The sequence below is a fragment of the Pongo abelii genome, chromosome 1, assembly GCF_028885655.2.
Source record: "Pongo abelii isolate AG06213 chromosome 1, NHGRI_mPonAbe1-v2.0_pri, whole genome shotgun sequence".
Taxonomy (NCBI): domain Eukaryota; kingdom Metazoa; phylum Chordata; class Mammalia; order Primates; family Hominidae; genus Pongo; species Pongo abelii.
This window is the reverse complement of record NC_071985.2, coordinates 67,557,726-67,572,328: the sequence shown is the minus strand read 5'-3', so window position 1 is coordinate 67,572,328 and position 14,603 is coordinate 67,557,726. Positions and strand designations below refer to the sequence as shown.

At 44.2% G+C, this 14,603-nt stretch overlaps 1 non-coding gene across 1 annotated transcript; it reads left to right on the top strand.

The window, feature by feature from the left end:
* Nucleotides 1–10,371: 10,371 nt before the first annotated feature.
* Nucleotides 10,372–10,475, top strand: LOC112130965 (U6 spliceosomal RNA). Its single transcript, XR_002913132.2, has one exon. It is a non-coding gene; the product is annotated as a U6 spliceosomal RNA (small nuclear RNA).
* Nucleotides 10,476–14,603: the final 4,128 nt, after the last annotated feature.

Sequence of the window (14,603 nt, the reverse complement as noted above, 5' to 3'; positions counted from 1 at the left end):
ACTCAGGAGGCTGAGGTGGCAGGATCTCTTGAGCCTGGGAGGTTGAGGCTGCAGTAAGCTGTGATTGGGACACTGCACTGCACTCCAGCCTAGGCAACAGAGTGATTCCCTGTTTAAAAAAAAAAAAAAAAAGAAAGAAGAAGAGGAAGAGGAAGAGGAGGAAGAGGAAGAGGAAGAAGAAGAAGAAGAGGAAGAGGAAGAAGAAGAGGGAGAAGGAGAAGAAGAAAGAAAGAAAGAAGAAGGAGGAGGAGAAGGAGAGGAAGAGGAAGAGGAAGAAGAAGAAGAAGAAGCAAAAAACCAAAATGCTTGGCCAGGAATAGAGTGGAGGCCATGTGCTTGGAGCACCATGGCTGTGGGAGAGAGGAAAGAAAAGACTTAGAAGAGGTGAGCAGGAGCCAGAACAAAGGGGACTCTGTAGGCCATGGTAGGTGGCTTGATGGAATTCCAGGAACAAAGGAGAGTGGCCCAAGGGATGCCAGCAGGAAAGCCTTGTGATCTAATTTGCAATTGCAAAAGATTTCCCTGTCTTCTACATGGAGAACGAATTAGAATGCAGCAAGAGAAGATACACAGAAACTAGTCAGAGGAGGTATTGGGGCTGACCAGCTGAGAGATGGCAGAGGCTTGGCTAGGGTGATGATAGTGAAGGTAGGGAGATGTGAAAGACATCAAGGACATGATTTGAAGGTGGGACTGACAGAGCCTGCTAATAGATTATGAAGAGTAAGAAGGAGAGAGAAATCAAGGATGCTGTCTTTGATTCTGTCCTGAACACATGGATTTCTACTCCTTTCTCCATCCCTAACCCCTTCCTCTGTCATCCACATCCCAAGAGTTTCCAGTCTCCCTGAGTCTTTGGTCAGAAAACCAATTTTCCTGGGCATTGGACAAAAATTTGTCTCCAGGATTTCAAACCAGCAGATATATCTCTTCTCCTTCTGCCTGAGACTGTGGACTCCTGAAATCTGTAAGTATTTTGCAAGTTCCCTTACCAGGACCACATTCTTGAGAAGAGTGTTCCTATGACTTGGGCCAAAGAAGTGCTGAGAAGGTAGTCCTCTTCAAATCACTCACAGCACTAAACAGGTGAATCAGCCTCGACTGGCATGCGAATTTGTCCCACTGATTGAAAGAGTAGAAATTTATGCTAGCCATGGGTGCCAACCAACAGTAGATTCAACATAAGAATTCAGAAAGGCAAACCTATGTGCATGTCATTATAAAAACAACTGTGACAACAAAAGACACCAGTCCAATTTAAGACATAAGCTCCTAAGGAACAAATTTCCTAACAGGACTTCCTTGTTTGCTTTATGCAAATGTTGAGCCTTATTGCACACTTGACACAAAGACTAGACTTTATGTGAAAATTCACACAAACATTTCAACTCCGTGGTGGCTTGAAAACTAAAGGAGAGGTCTGTTGTGTATGTATGGGGCGAGGGTGTGGCAGTGAACTGGGGCAACAGGCAGACCGTACAAAAAGGAGGGTGGATTTAATGGTGGCAAATGCCTGATCCTAACCCTTTCTCCCTGCCCCCAGGGTGAAGGATAATATGAGCCTTGCCATTCAGCAACTACACTAGAATAGAATTAATCTGGGCAGCACTTTTGCTGCCCAGAAATCCATTCTCCGAACAGATGGCATTTCCCAGAAGAACTAAAGCCTAACAACAAGCCTGAGCTTAAATCCTGGAATTGGCTGGCTCACAATAACTATGAAGGAAGAAAAGTCCCCTGTTTGGTTTGGCTTTCAGTCTCTCCTAGGCCAGGAATCAATGCTTCATGAACTGAGGAGATGGAAAGATAGAGCCTCTAATGTATACCAGATCAGGTCATAAAACCTTCTCAGCAATGGGCATACATCCTAGGCCTGGCTCTCTATAAATATCCGATGGCCTTGGGAAGGAAGCTGGACTGTCTCTCCAGTACAGGCCCACTTCCTTTTCTGACACTTTCCAATGCCTTCACTGGAGGGCTGCCATGTAGCCTAAATGCTGGAATACCATGACCTGAAGCCTACCTCCAAAGAGACTCTCAGAGGAAGGGAATGTCATCTTCTCATCAAATCCAATATATTAGGAAATGGGAGGGAGAACCTAAGTGAAGACGGATGTAGGAAGAAAGGTTATGAAAAAGAGAAGTCAACAGCTGAGTTCAAACCAATTCAGACCCTCTTTGGACAACCAAAGGGACTTCAGACACTCACCTGGGAATCTGATGGTATCTCATTGCTAACCTTACATGACTCACTTTCCAAGTGATGTCCATGGCCTTCACCAACATCTTTTTTTTTAAGTGTCATTTACTTGTGTTTTTGGACCAAAGTGTTATAACTACATCTTCATATTTAATTGAAAAGGTTTATTTTTTTCTAAATCAGAACTGGCCTTTCAGTCAATGGTGTGACACTTTCCCTAAAACTAGTAAGGACAAGAAAAAAAAATTTTTTTAAGAGACAGTGTTGACAGAGAGACTCTGTCTCAAAAGAAAACAACAACAATAACAACAAACCAAAAAGACAGGATCTCACTCTGTCACCCAGGCTAGAGTGCAGTGGTGTGATCACAACTCACTGTAGCCTCGAACTCCCAGACTCAAGCGATCCTCCCTCCTCAGCCTCTTAAGTAGCTGGGACTACAGGTACACATTCCCATGCCCAGCAAATATTTTATTTTTGGTGGGGAGAGATGGGGCCTCACTATGCTGCCCAGGCTGGTCTTGTACTGCTGGGCTCAAGCAATCCTCCCACTGTGGCCTCCCAAAGTGCTGGGATTACCAGCGTGAGCAGCCACAGCACCGGACAGAAAATTCGTTTTTTAAATTTAATTTTTTTTAGAGACTGGTTCCCATTCTGTCACCCTAGCTGGAGTATAGTGGCACTGTCATATAGTTCACTGCACCCTGGACTACCTAGGCTCAAGAGATCCTCCCACCTCAGCCTTGAAAATGCTGAGGGGCATGAGTCTCCACTCCCAGCTAAAACAGAAAATTCTAATAGGCTGGAGCTCCACAGCATTCTGATAATACCGTATGCACATAACAGGTGTAATCTGAGTCAGGCTGTCGGATCTAATCTCGTGCCTGGAGAGCAGAGATCTAGAAATCACGTCTTAGATTTGAATTTCACCTTTGCCATTGAGTTGTAGGACTTTCTTTTCTTTGTTTTACTTATTTTTTGTTTTCTTTGAGTTGTAAGACTTTTGACAGGTCACCCCTTCTTTTTACTGCCCACTCACATAGATGAATTTAGAACAACCAGTTCAAAAATAGGTACGATGGCCAGGTACAGTGGCTCACACCTGTAATCCCAGCACTTTGGGAGGCTGAGGCAAATGGATCACTTGAGGTCACGAGTTCAAGAACAGCCTGCCAACACGGCGAAACACCATCTCTACTAAATATACAAAAATTAGCCAGGCGTGGTGGTGTGCGCCTGTAGTCTCACCTACTCGGGAGGCTGAGGCACGAGAAACTCTAGAACCCGGGTGGCAGGGGCTGCAGTGAGCCGAGATTGCACCACTGCACTCCAACCTGGTGACAGACAGAGACTCCATCTCAAAAAAAAGGTATGGCAGGGGAGGCAACAACAACAAAAAAATAGATACAATTCTAGTTACCTAACACTGCATCATTCTGTGAGTGTCTTAAGGATTGCAGATGGGGGTTTGTGTAAATCACTTGCATTTGAATAAAACAGATATGCACATATGAAAAATTCACTTAGCAATAAGCAAAGATTTAATCTCTGATACAATTTTCAACAATATCCTGCCAGTTCACAAATCTTTAAAATTCACTGGTACATCTTGGTGGTCTTTCTGAGTCTTTCAGATCATTCAGTCTTGCACAAGCAGCAGCTGCAATCTACAGGGAGGGAGATTCTGCAATGGGAAACCACATTGCTCATGCTGGGCAAACAGACCTGTCATTTCTAGAGACCTGGAATGATCCTGCCTGCCTGCCTGCCTGCCTCTCTGCCTGCAAGGCAGGGAGGAAAGCAGCATTCTTCTATTCAATAGCCTGGTGGATAAAACAACCCCATTGCCAGATGTGGCGGCTCACGCCTGTAATCCCAGCACTTTGGGAGGCAGAGGTGGGCAGATCACCTGAGGTCAGGAGTTTGAGACCAGCCTGGCCAACGTGGTGAAACCCCCGTCTCTACTAAAAATATAAAAATTAGCTGGGTATCGTGGTGGGTGCCTGTAATCCCAGCTACTCGGGAGGCTGAGGCAGGAGAATTGCTTGAACCCAGGAGGCGGAGGTTGCAGTGAGCTGACACGGTACCACTGCACTCCAGCCTGGGCAACAGAATGAGACTCTATCTCAAAACAAACAAACAAACAAAACCATTGAAGTGGAGGTTTGGAGGACTTAGAGACTTAACTATCCTTTAAATTATAACTGAGAAGTTAAATTGGGTATGTTTTTAAAGAAATTTGACTTTCTCAGAAGGAAAGTGAAAAATATAAAATCCAGAGAGAAATACAAAGTATAGTCAGATCAGTAATTCTTAGCTTATTTTTTTTTTTTGCAGTCTGTCCTAAGGTGACATTTTGTGTGTTCTTATTTGTTTGTTTATCATTTAGTTCTCTCACTAGAATGTAAGTGCTATGAGGGTAGGAACATGTGTATTTTATTTCCATATTTCCATTACATTATCTGGCCCTAGTAGAGTGCCTTCCATAAAATAAGCATTCAAAAAAAATTGTTGAATGAATGAATAATGAATGAATGATTCAGACTTTTTCAAATCCTAGACCCCTTTTTAAAAAATCAGTGGAAGTGGCTGGCACGGTGGCTCATGCCTGTTATCCCAGCACTTTGGGAGGCCAAGGCAGGTGGATCACCTGAGGTCAGCAGTTTAAGGCCAGCCTGACCAACATGGTGAAACCCCGTCTCTATTAAAAATACAAAAATTAGCTGGGCATGGTGGCGGGCGCCTGTAATTCCAGCTACTTGAGAGGCTGAGGCAGGAGAATCGCTTGAACTCGGGAAGTGGAGGTTGCAGTGAGCTGTGATTGTGCCACTGTACTCCAACCTGGCTGACAGAGGGAGACTCCATCTCAAAAAAAAAAAAAAAAAAAATCAGTGGAAGTTATGATTCTTACCTTATCCCCCAAATACATATATTCAAAAATATAAAATATATGTTATTATATTACATAATTTATACATATATAATTACAATACATATTATTACATTTTTATATCTATCTATCTATCTATCTCTAATTGAATTTTCTCATGCAAAGGTCCCAGTTTGCAAAAGACATTCCTGCTTCACCAATGGTATCTGGTATCCCTAAAAAGCACATAAACAAAAGCTCTGCTGTCATTCTCCTTGGCAGAAATCCTTTTTTTTTTTTTTTTTTGGTAGAGACTGGGTTTCCCTCTGTTGCCCAGGTTTGTCTCGAACTCCTGGCTTCAAGCAATCCCCCAGCCTTGACTTACCAAAATAGGATTACAGGCATGAGCCACCACGCTCAGCCCAGAGGAGCAATTCTGAAGAGGCTTAAGACTGGGACTCTTGGGCCTTCTGACTCCCAGGATAAAACATCTGACATTGGCTCTTAGAGACATATGAAAGGGCCTGGGTCATTCCAGACATGTGACCAGTAAAAGGAGCCCTTCAGTGAAAGGGAAGAGAAAAAAACTCTAAATTTGGGACTCAGAAAACTTGAGTTCTAACTCAGCTCTTGTGCCGTACTGGCTGTAGAATCATAGCTAGGTAATGGACTTCTCTGAGCCTCAGTTTCCTCATGTGAATGAAGAGGTCTGGCCTAGGCCCAGCATTCCATAATACAGTATCATAACTTGTAAATCAGGCAAATGAAGGAGCGACAGAGCTTCAGATGAAACAGGATGTTGCTATGTAGCTAAAATGTCCATTTTGTAGCAGTGTTCCCTTGCTATGAGAAGAGAGCATGACTTATGCTGAAGCACAAGAAACTTGAAGTAAGATAACAGAAAGGTCTCTCAATAATATAAGGACTGTGAGACAGAGTCAGACATGTGGGTGATTGCAGAATATCCCTCAGAAGGTGTAGTGGGATGATGGCCAACATTCATCTCTCAGATGATCTGTTCTAGTATTTGCTGGAAAAAGATCCTCAAGTCCAGTTGCCCCCAAAATCCACCCACTCTTTGGGTCAGGCATGGTGGCTCATGCCTGTAATCCCGGCACTTTGGGAGGCCAAAGTGGGAGGATCACCTGAGGCCAGGAGTTTGAGACCAGCCTGGGCAACATAGTGTGATTCCATCTGTATAAAATATTAAAGCTTTTTAAAAAAATTTTAAATCTGCCCACTCTCTGACCCTAGGAATATCCCTAGGCTTACGTTTTCCATAAAATAAGATTTTATTTTATTTTTATTATTTGAGATGGCATCTCACTCTGTTGCCCAGGCTGGAGTGCAGTGGTACAATCTTGGCTCACTACAACCTCTGCCTCTCGGGTTCAAGTGATTCTCCTGCCTCAGCGTCCTCAGTAGCTGGGATTACAGGTGTGCATCACCATGACTGGCTAATTCTTCTGTTTTTGGTAGAAATGGGGTTTCACCATGTTGGCCAGGCTGGTCTCGAACTCCTGACCTCAAGTGATCCGCCCGCATCAGCCTCCCAAAGTGCTGGGATTACAGGCGTGAGCCATTGCGACTGGCCACCACAAATAAGATTTTAAGTGCAAAATTTCTAAATTTATTCTAATGCTTTGGGAAAAAGTATTGATTGCCATGGGGTATTTTCTTCTAGGCAGTTCTTTCACACAAAGAAATCTAGATGAAAGCGACACTGATTGGGCACCTCCCCGGCAGTTCTTTCCGTGGGCCATCTTGTTTAATCCTAGAGCAACCCTGAAGGGCATTTATTTCCTACCAATTTTACAGATAAGAAAACTGAGACTCAGACAAGTAAAGTCACTTTCTGTGGAGAAGCTAGGAAATGGGGCCAGAATTTAACTCCAGGTCTTTCTGGAGTGGAAACTCTTTCCATACACCTGGTTGCCACCAGGGAGGAGCTAAGTGGTGTTTAGGCAGCCAAGGGGTTTCTGGACCTCAAGTGCACCATGCACAGTTCACTCACTCTGCTCCCCGCAGGCCAGTGTGCACTGCAGATGCTGGGTCTGGAGCCTTCTCCCCTCCTTTCCTGAGTTACTATCTCTGAGAGTTTGCCTTACAATGAACTTTTAGACCCCAGCACATAATTAGAATTAAAACAGAGGTCAAGGTGGGGCACAGTGGCTCATGACTGTAATCCCAGCACTTTGGGAGGCTGAGGTGGGCAGATCACCTGAGGCCAGGAGTTTGAGACCAGCCTGGCCAACATAGTAAAACCCCATCTCTACTAAAAATACAAAAATTAGCCAGGCATGGTGGCACACGCCTATAGTCCCAGCTACTCGGGACGCTGAGGCAGGATCGCTTGAACCCAGGAGGTGGAGGTTGCAGTGAGCCAAGATCACGCTACTGTACTTCCAGCCTGGGCGACAAAGCAAGACTCAGTTTAAAAAACAAAACAAAACAAAAAAAAAGAAATTAATAATAAATAAAATAAAACAGAGGTCAAGAGATAAATGACTTTCTGGAGACAGGTAAGAATTACAGATAATGGGAGAACTCCAAGGCTTTCTATCCAGGGAAAAGACTGGGAAAAGTCCCAGGGAGAAGGGAAAGGGGAAAAGCTGAGGAATAGGGAAGCAGTCTATGCTGGGATTCAAAGATACTCATTGGTTCAGTTTTTTTGTGTTTTTTTTTTGTTGTTGTTCTTTTGGTTTTTTTTTTGAGATGGAGTTTCGCTCTTGTCACCCAGGCTGGAGTACAGTAGCACGATCTCGGCTCACTGCAACCTCCGCCTCTGAGGTTCAAGTGATTCTCCTGCCTCAGCCTCCCAAGTAGCTGGGATTACAATTGCCCACCATCATGCCTGGCTTATTTTTGTATTTTGAGTAGAGACAGGGTTTCACCATGTTGGCCAGGCTGATCTCGAACTCTTGACCTTGGGTGATCCGCCCACCTCAGCCTTCCAAAGCGCTGGGATTACAGGCATGAACCTCTGCGGCCGGTCACTACTCTTTGGTTCTTAGAGTGGCAAGGGTTCTCCACCACCCCCAGCCCCATCACTATGGCCTTTCTTTGCCTGACTTACATCTCCTCATCCTTCAAGAGGCATTCATCTCAAAAGGCATCTTTTCCAGACATCCTCCTGTTAGGACTGGGGCCCTTCTCTAGGATCCTATAGGAGCCAGTGCACATCTTAACATTTACCAGATTATAAAAAAATCATGTTAATGAATCTCTCTGCCTCAGTGGACCATCCTGAGGATAACTCTCTTTTATCCATGTCTGCACCCCTGGCACCTGGTACAGTACCTGACAACTAAGAGGGGTTCAAGCAATGTTTATCGAATACTCAAGATACAGAAGCTCTAAGAGAAATGGGGACCTCAGGACAATGGGAGAATGGAGACCTGGAAATGAGATTTGTGGAGAGTGGGTACTACTCTGTCAGGACCTGTTCCAATGCCTGGTGGATGTTGCACAGTCCAGCTGGATGGTGCAAAGCTTCTAACACTGCTAGGAGTGGTTCCACTTCAAACAATTCTACTTTAGAAAGTTTCTTCTGGAGTCGGGCCAAAATGTAAGCCCCACTAACTTTTACATGTAGACTCTCACCTAGGATCCCTTTTGTATAGATTTTACAGGTCCTGTATAGAAATGTCCTAGCTGGAGAGCTGTGCCCTATTTCTAGGCATCTGGTGATGCTAAAGAGGCAGAATGAGGTCAAGTTTGTGTTAGAGGCTTTCTGAGCTGTCATTACAGAGCTGCTTATAGTCCCAGCCTGCATCCTGCTCTGTGTGACCTCCAGAACACCAGGTCACCCTGAGCCATAGCTTCTTCCTCTGTGAATAGTGATGCTGATATTTTCTTCCTGACTGTGTTGTGTGAGGATGAAAAGTGAGGATGTGAGTAAAGCCTCGCCTGGCCTTGGTCAAATCTCAGTGAAAGGTATCCATTAAATTATTATTGAAATATTATTATTGATATGGTTTGAATCTGTGTTCCCACCCAAATCTCATGTTCAATTGTAATCCCCAGTGTTGGAGACAGGGCCTGCTGGGAGGTGATTGGGACATGGGGGCAGTTTTTCATGAATGGTTTGGCACCATCCCCTTGGAGCTGTTCTGGTGATAGTGAGTGAGTTATCCTGAAATCTGTTTGTTTACAGGTGTGTGGCATCCCTGGCCTACCCTCTCTTCCTCCTGCTCTAGCCATGTAAGACATGCCTACTTTCCCTTTGCCTTCCGCCATGATTATAAGTTCCCTGAGGCCTCCCCAGAAGCAGCCTCTACACTTTCTGTACAGCCAGCAGAACCCTAAGCCAACTAAACCTCTTTTCTTTATAAATTACCCAGTCTCATGTTTTTGTTTGTTTGTTTGTTTGTTTGAGACAGAGTATTGCTCTGTCACCCACGCTATAGTGCAATGGCATGATCTTGGCTCACTGCAACCTCCATCTCCTGGGTTCAAGCAATTCTTCTGCCTCAGCCTCCCGAGTAGTTGGGATTACAGGCGCCTGCCACCATGCCGGGCTAATTTTTGTATTTTTAGTAGAGATGGGGTTTTGCCATGTTCGTCAGGCTGGTCTCGAACTCCTGACCTCAGGTGATCCACCCACCCCAGCCTCCCAAAGTGCTGGGATTACACGTGTGAGCCACCGCATCCGGCCCAGTCTCAAGTATTTCTTTATAGCTATTCGAGAACTGACTAATACAATTATTATTCCAATAATGAGACTCAGCAACTCATTTAGTAAATTCAACAGCTACTTTAGATAAAAATCTTCATGAGCAGAAATCTTCCTTTGCTTAAGCCCCTACTTAACTTACATTAACATATTTTTGCAAGATGGTGCCCAGGATTAAGAACATAGTTCAGGCCAGGTACAGTGGCTTACACCTGTAATACCAGCACTTCGGCAGGCCGAGGCAGGCGGATCACCTGAGGTCAGGAGTTCAAGACCAGCCTGGTCAACATGGTGAAACTCCATCTCTACTAAAAATACAAAAATTAGCCAGGCGTAGTGGTGCATGCCCATAATCCTAGCTACTCGGAAGACTGAGGCATGAGAACCACTTGAACCTGGCAGGCAGAGGTTTCAGTGAGCCAAGATTGCACCACTGCACTTCAGCCTGGGCAACAGAACGAGACTCCATCTCAAAAAAAAAAAAAAAAAAGAACACAGTTCAACAATTATTTAGCCCACTCTCAGAGACAAATCCTATATGCTAGACTCTAGTAATACAGATATAAAAGTAGCTCATAGTCCAGCAGTGGGAACAGTCACAGAAACAAATATTAAAATTGTTGATTAGTGCTCACTTCAGCAGCACATATACTAAAATTGGAACTATACAGAGATTAGCATGGCCCCTTCACCAGGATGGCACACCAAATCGTGAAAAGTTCTTTCTTTTTCCTTTTTTTTTTAAAGAGAGAGCCTCGCTCTGTTGTTCAGGCTGCAGTGCAGTGTCACAATCATAGTTCACTGTAAACTCAGCATTCCATATTTTTTTAAAGATTTTTTTAAAATTGTTGATCATCAAGGAAAGATGGATCATTCATAAATAGTGCTGGGACAATGGAGGACTCAACAACATATTGCACACAAGCAGAAATACTAGGCAGATTAAAGTCTTAAATATAGCCAGGCGCAGTGGCTCACGCCTGTAATTCCACCACTTTGGGTGGCCGAGGCGGGTGGATCACCTGAGGTCAGGAATTCAAAACCAGCCTGGCCAACATGGTAAAACCCCACCTTTACTAAAAATACAAAAAAATTAGCTGGGTGTGGCGGCAGGAGCCTGTAATCACAGCTACTCATGAGGTTGAGGCAGGAGAATCACTTGAACCTGGGAGGCAGAGGTTGCAATGAGCCAAGATCATGCCACTGCACTCCAGCCTGGGCGACAGAGTAAGACTCCATCTCAAAAAAAAAAAAAAACGAAAAAGACTTAAAAACAAAAAATAAAACAAAAAAAAACATAATGAAATAAGAGAACACGTCTATATTCACAGAGTAGGGAAGAATTTTTTTTTTTTTTTGAGATAGGGTCTCACTCTATCACTCAGGCTGGAGTGCAGTGGCGTGATCTTGGCTTACTACCGCTTCTGCCTCCCAGATGCAATCGATTATCATGCCTCAGCCTCCCGAGTAGCTGGGATTACAGGCGTGCGCCACCACGCCCAGCTAATTTTTTTGTGTTTTTAGTAGAGACAGTGTTTCACTATGTTGGCCAGGCTGGTCTTTAACTCCTTGGCCTCAAGTGATCTGCCCACCTCCGCCTCCCAAAGTGCTGGGATTACAGGGCATGAGCCACCATGCCCAGCCAAGTTTCTTAAATAAGACACAAAAATACTAACTATAAAGGAAAACATTTGCTTGAGGCCAGGAGTTCAAGACCAACCTAGGCAATGTAGGAAGACCCCGTATCGACAAAACACAAAAAATTAGCTGGGCATGGTGATGTGCACCTATGGTCCCAGCTACTCAGGAGGCTGAGGTGGGAGGATTGTTTGGACCTGAGAGGTGGAGGCTGGAGTGAGCTGATATCGTGCCCCTGGATTCCAGGCTAGGCAACAAAGCCAGAACCCATCTCAAAATAAATACATAGATAATAAAGGAAAACACTGATTAATTTGACTATCCTTAATTGAAGAAAATGTGTTTATCAAAAGATCCCGTAAAGAAAGTGAAATGGCAGTAACACTTTTTTATGAAAGTTTTTAAAAGCATATCATACTACAAAGATAAAATAAGAATTAGCATATAACTTTTATGGAAATAAATCCGACAGGAATGCCAAGGTTAAGAGGTATAGCAAGCCTAAGTAAAGCTAAAAAGTAAATAAAGTTCTGTCTCAGCCTCCAAAAAAAAAAAAAAAAAAAAAAAAAAGAAAGTGAAATGGTGGAGCAGGAGGCGCCATCGTGGGAGTCAACATCCACCACAGCAAGAACAAAAAGGCCGGGCGCAGGGAGCCCAACAGCTGGACATCTACCTACGGCTGTTGGTCAAGCTGTCCATCTTCAGCCAGGTTATACTGAAGAGGCTTTTTGTGAATCGCACCAACCGGCCACCTCTGATCCTGATCGGAAAATGAAGCTTCCAGGCCCGGAAAACAAAACGGCTGTGGTTTCAGGCCCACAGCTGCGGTTGTGCGGGTTCAGGAGGTGCCCAGAGCAAAGCCTCGCACTGCGTGTGAGCGGCCAGGGCCCAGCCGCAACTCCACGGCTGGCCCTGGACTCCCGCAAGGGCCGTGGCACCATCCTGCTTTTTGGCCCTCAAAAGGGCCCATAGGGACACTGGCATTTACCCCGGGAACCCCACACAGCCACACCAAACCCTACCTGGGTTCCAAGGGCAGAAATTTTCACTGTGCCAGGGCCCCATGGGCCAGCCACACTATAAAAACGAACCCTGATCCTACTCTCTTATTAAAAACATTTTGGATGCTGTATTAGTCCGTTTTCCCCCCGCTAATAAAGACATACCCGGGACTGGGCAATTTACAAAAGAAAGAGATTTATTGGACTTACAGTTCCACGTGGCTGGGGAGGCCTCACCATCATGGCGGAAGGTGGAAGGCGTATCTCACATGGCGGTAGACGAGAAAAGAGCTTGTGCAGGGAAACTCCCCTTTTTAAAACCATCAGATCTCGTGAGATTTATTCACTATCACAAGAACAGCAAGGGAAAGACTCCCCCCCGCCACCCCATGATTCAATTATCTCCCGCCAGGTCCCTCCGACAGCACGTGGGAATTCAAGATGAGAGTTGGGTGAGGAGACAGCCAAACCATATCAGATGCTGAAAGAAAGAAAAAAAAGAAAAGAAAGTGAAAAGGCTAGACACAAACTGGGAGAAGATACTTGCCACACACATAACCCATGAAGTAGTAGAATTTGGAATACACAAAGGGCTCAGAACAAAAAAAAAAAAAAGAAAGACACTGAGGGATGGGACTGAAGGGTTTACAGAAGGCCCTAGATGAAGAGGTTCCCAGTAGAGAGTCATCAGCCATGGAACAGAGCAACACTGTGGCCTACAAAGGGACCAAATTTAGCAACTTGGTCTCATTCATTGTGAATACAGATATCAGATAAGATACAGGATTGACCAGGAAATTTGAATATCAAACAAAGAATAATTTTTTTTTTTTAGTTTTAAGTATGTCCCATGTAATATTTTGGACATAGTTATGCTAAAAATATTTGAGACACACAAACTAAAAAATTATTTGTTGTCTATCTGAAATTTGACTGTACTGGGTACCCTGTATTTTTATTTGCTAAGCCCAGCAACCCTAATTATGAACTTCTTGTTACTTTCAAAGAAAATGTCTTTTGGCTTGTAAGTCAAAACCAATTATACAGCACATAAAAAGAACCATTTTATAATAGTAAGACTTTCTTGCAAATGGCAGAGCAGAATAATACCAGAAAAGTTGGAGGTACAGGAGCTTGGAATGGTGGTGTGCACCTATAGTTCCAGCTACTGGGGAGGCTGAGGCAGGAGGACCACTTGAACCCAGGAGTTCAAGACAAGCCAGGGCAATAGAGACAGACCCCCATCTCAAAAAAAAAAAAAAGAAGGTTGAGGTGTGAAACCAGTCAAACTTTAGTTTGAACCCCAGCTCTGCCACTTGCTAAGTCTAGAGTAACTTACTCACCTTTTTATGTGTTGCTCTCTTTATAAATAAAGTGCCTACCTTCATGGGGCTATTGTAGTAAATGAGGAAAGATGTGTTGTAAGTGCTTGGCATGGTGCCAGGCACAACCTGATGTGCTCTTGATAGTACTAATCACTCTTATCCATGCACTGGGGTTTCTTAAAACTAAATGCTAGAAGAGATAGATAGCATCTTGGTGACCAAGAATGCATCCTCATTTCTGGAATATTTGAGACAAAGTCAGAGGCAGAGGCTCCCCACCCCTGTCCCCTCCCATCCCTCACTGCTCCAGATTACCTTATTGCTCAAGAGCTAGAAGGCATAAAAGGGACAAGAAGACCTCCAAGATCCTCCCAACCCTAGGATTTGATGGTCCTTATTTTCTGAGTAACATTAGGTTCCCGATGGCAGTCACTCTTAGTGGCTATGACTGAGGGAGGTGTCAAATTATATTCTACAGTGTGAGTTCAGTTATGGGGATTACTCTGAGGCTGTAAAACATGTATTTATATTTCTGCTCTGGAAAATACAGTGTCCTATTCTTTCTAACTCTTATTCATAGCTCAAATTGTCACTGAGGATCCAGAGAAAACAACACACATAATTAGTTGCAGGCCTGGCCAAGATCTCAGAGACTCCAAGAGCAACACACTCTTTAACGTACAGAACTCTCTCTCTCTATCCTTTTCCTTTTTTTTTTCTTCCTGCTCTCCCTATCACTCTACCCCTATATGCTACATGAAAGATTATTTTTGTTAATGTAGTCACAGGTCCAGCTAACAGGCAATTACTGTCAACACACATTAATTTTAAGAATGTGAGGCCAGGTGTGGTGGCTCACACCTCTAATCCCAGCACTTTGGGAAGCCAAGGGGGG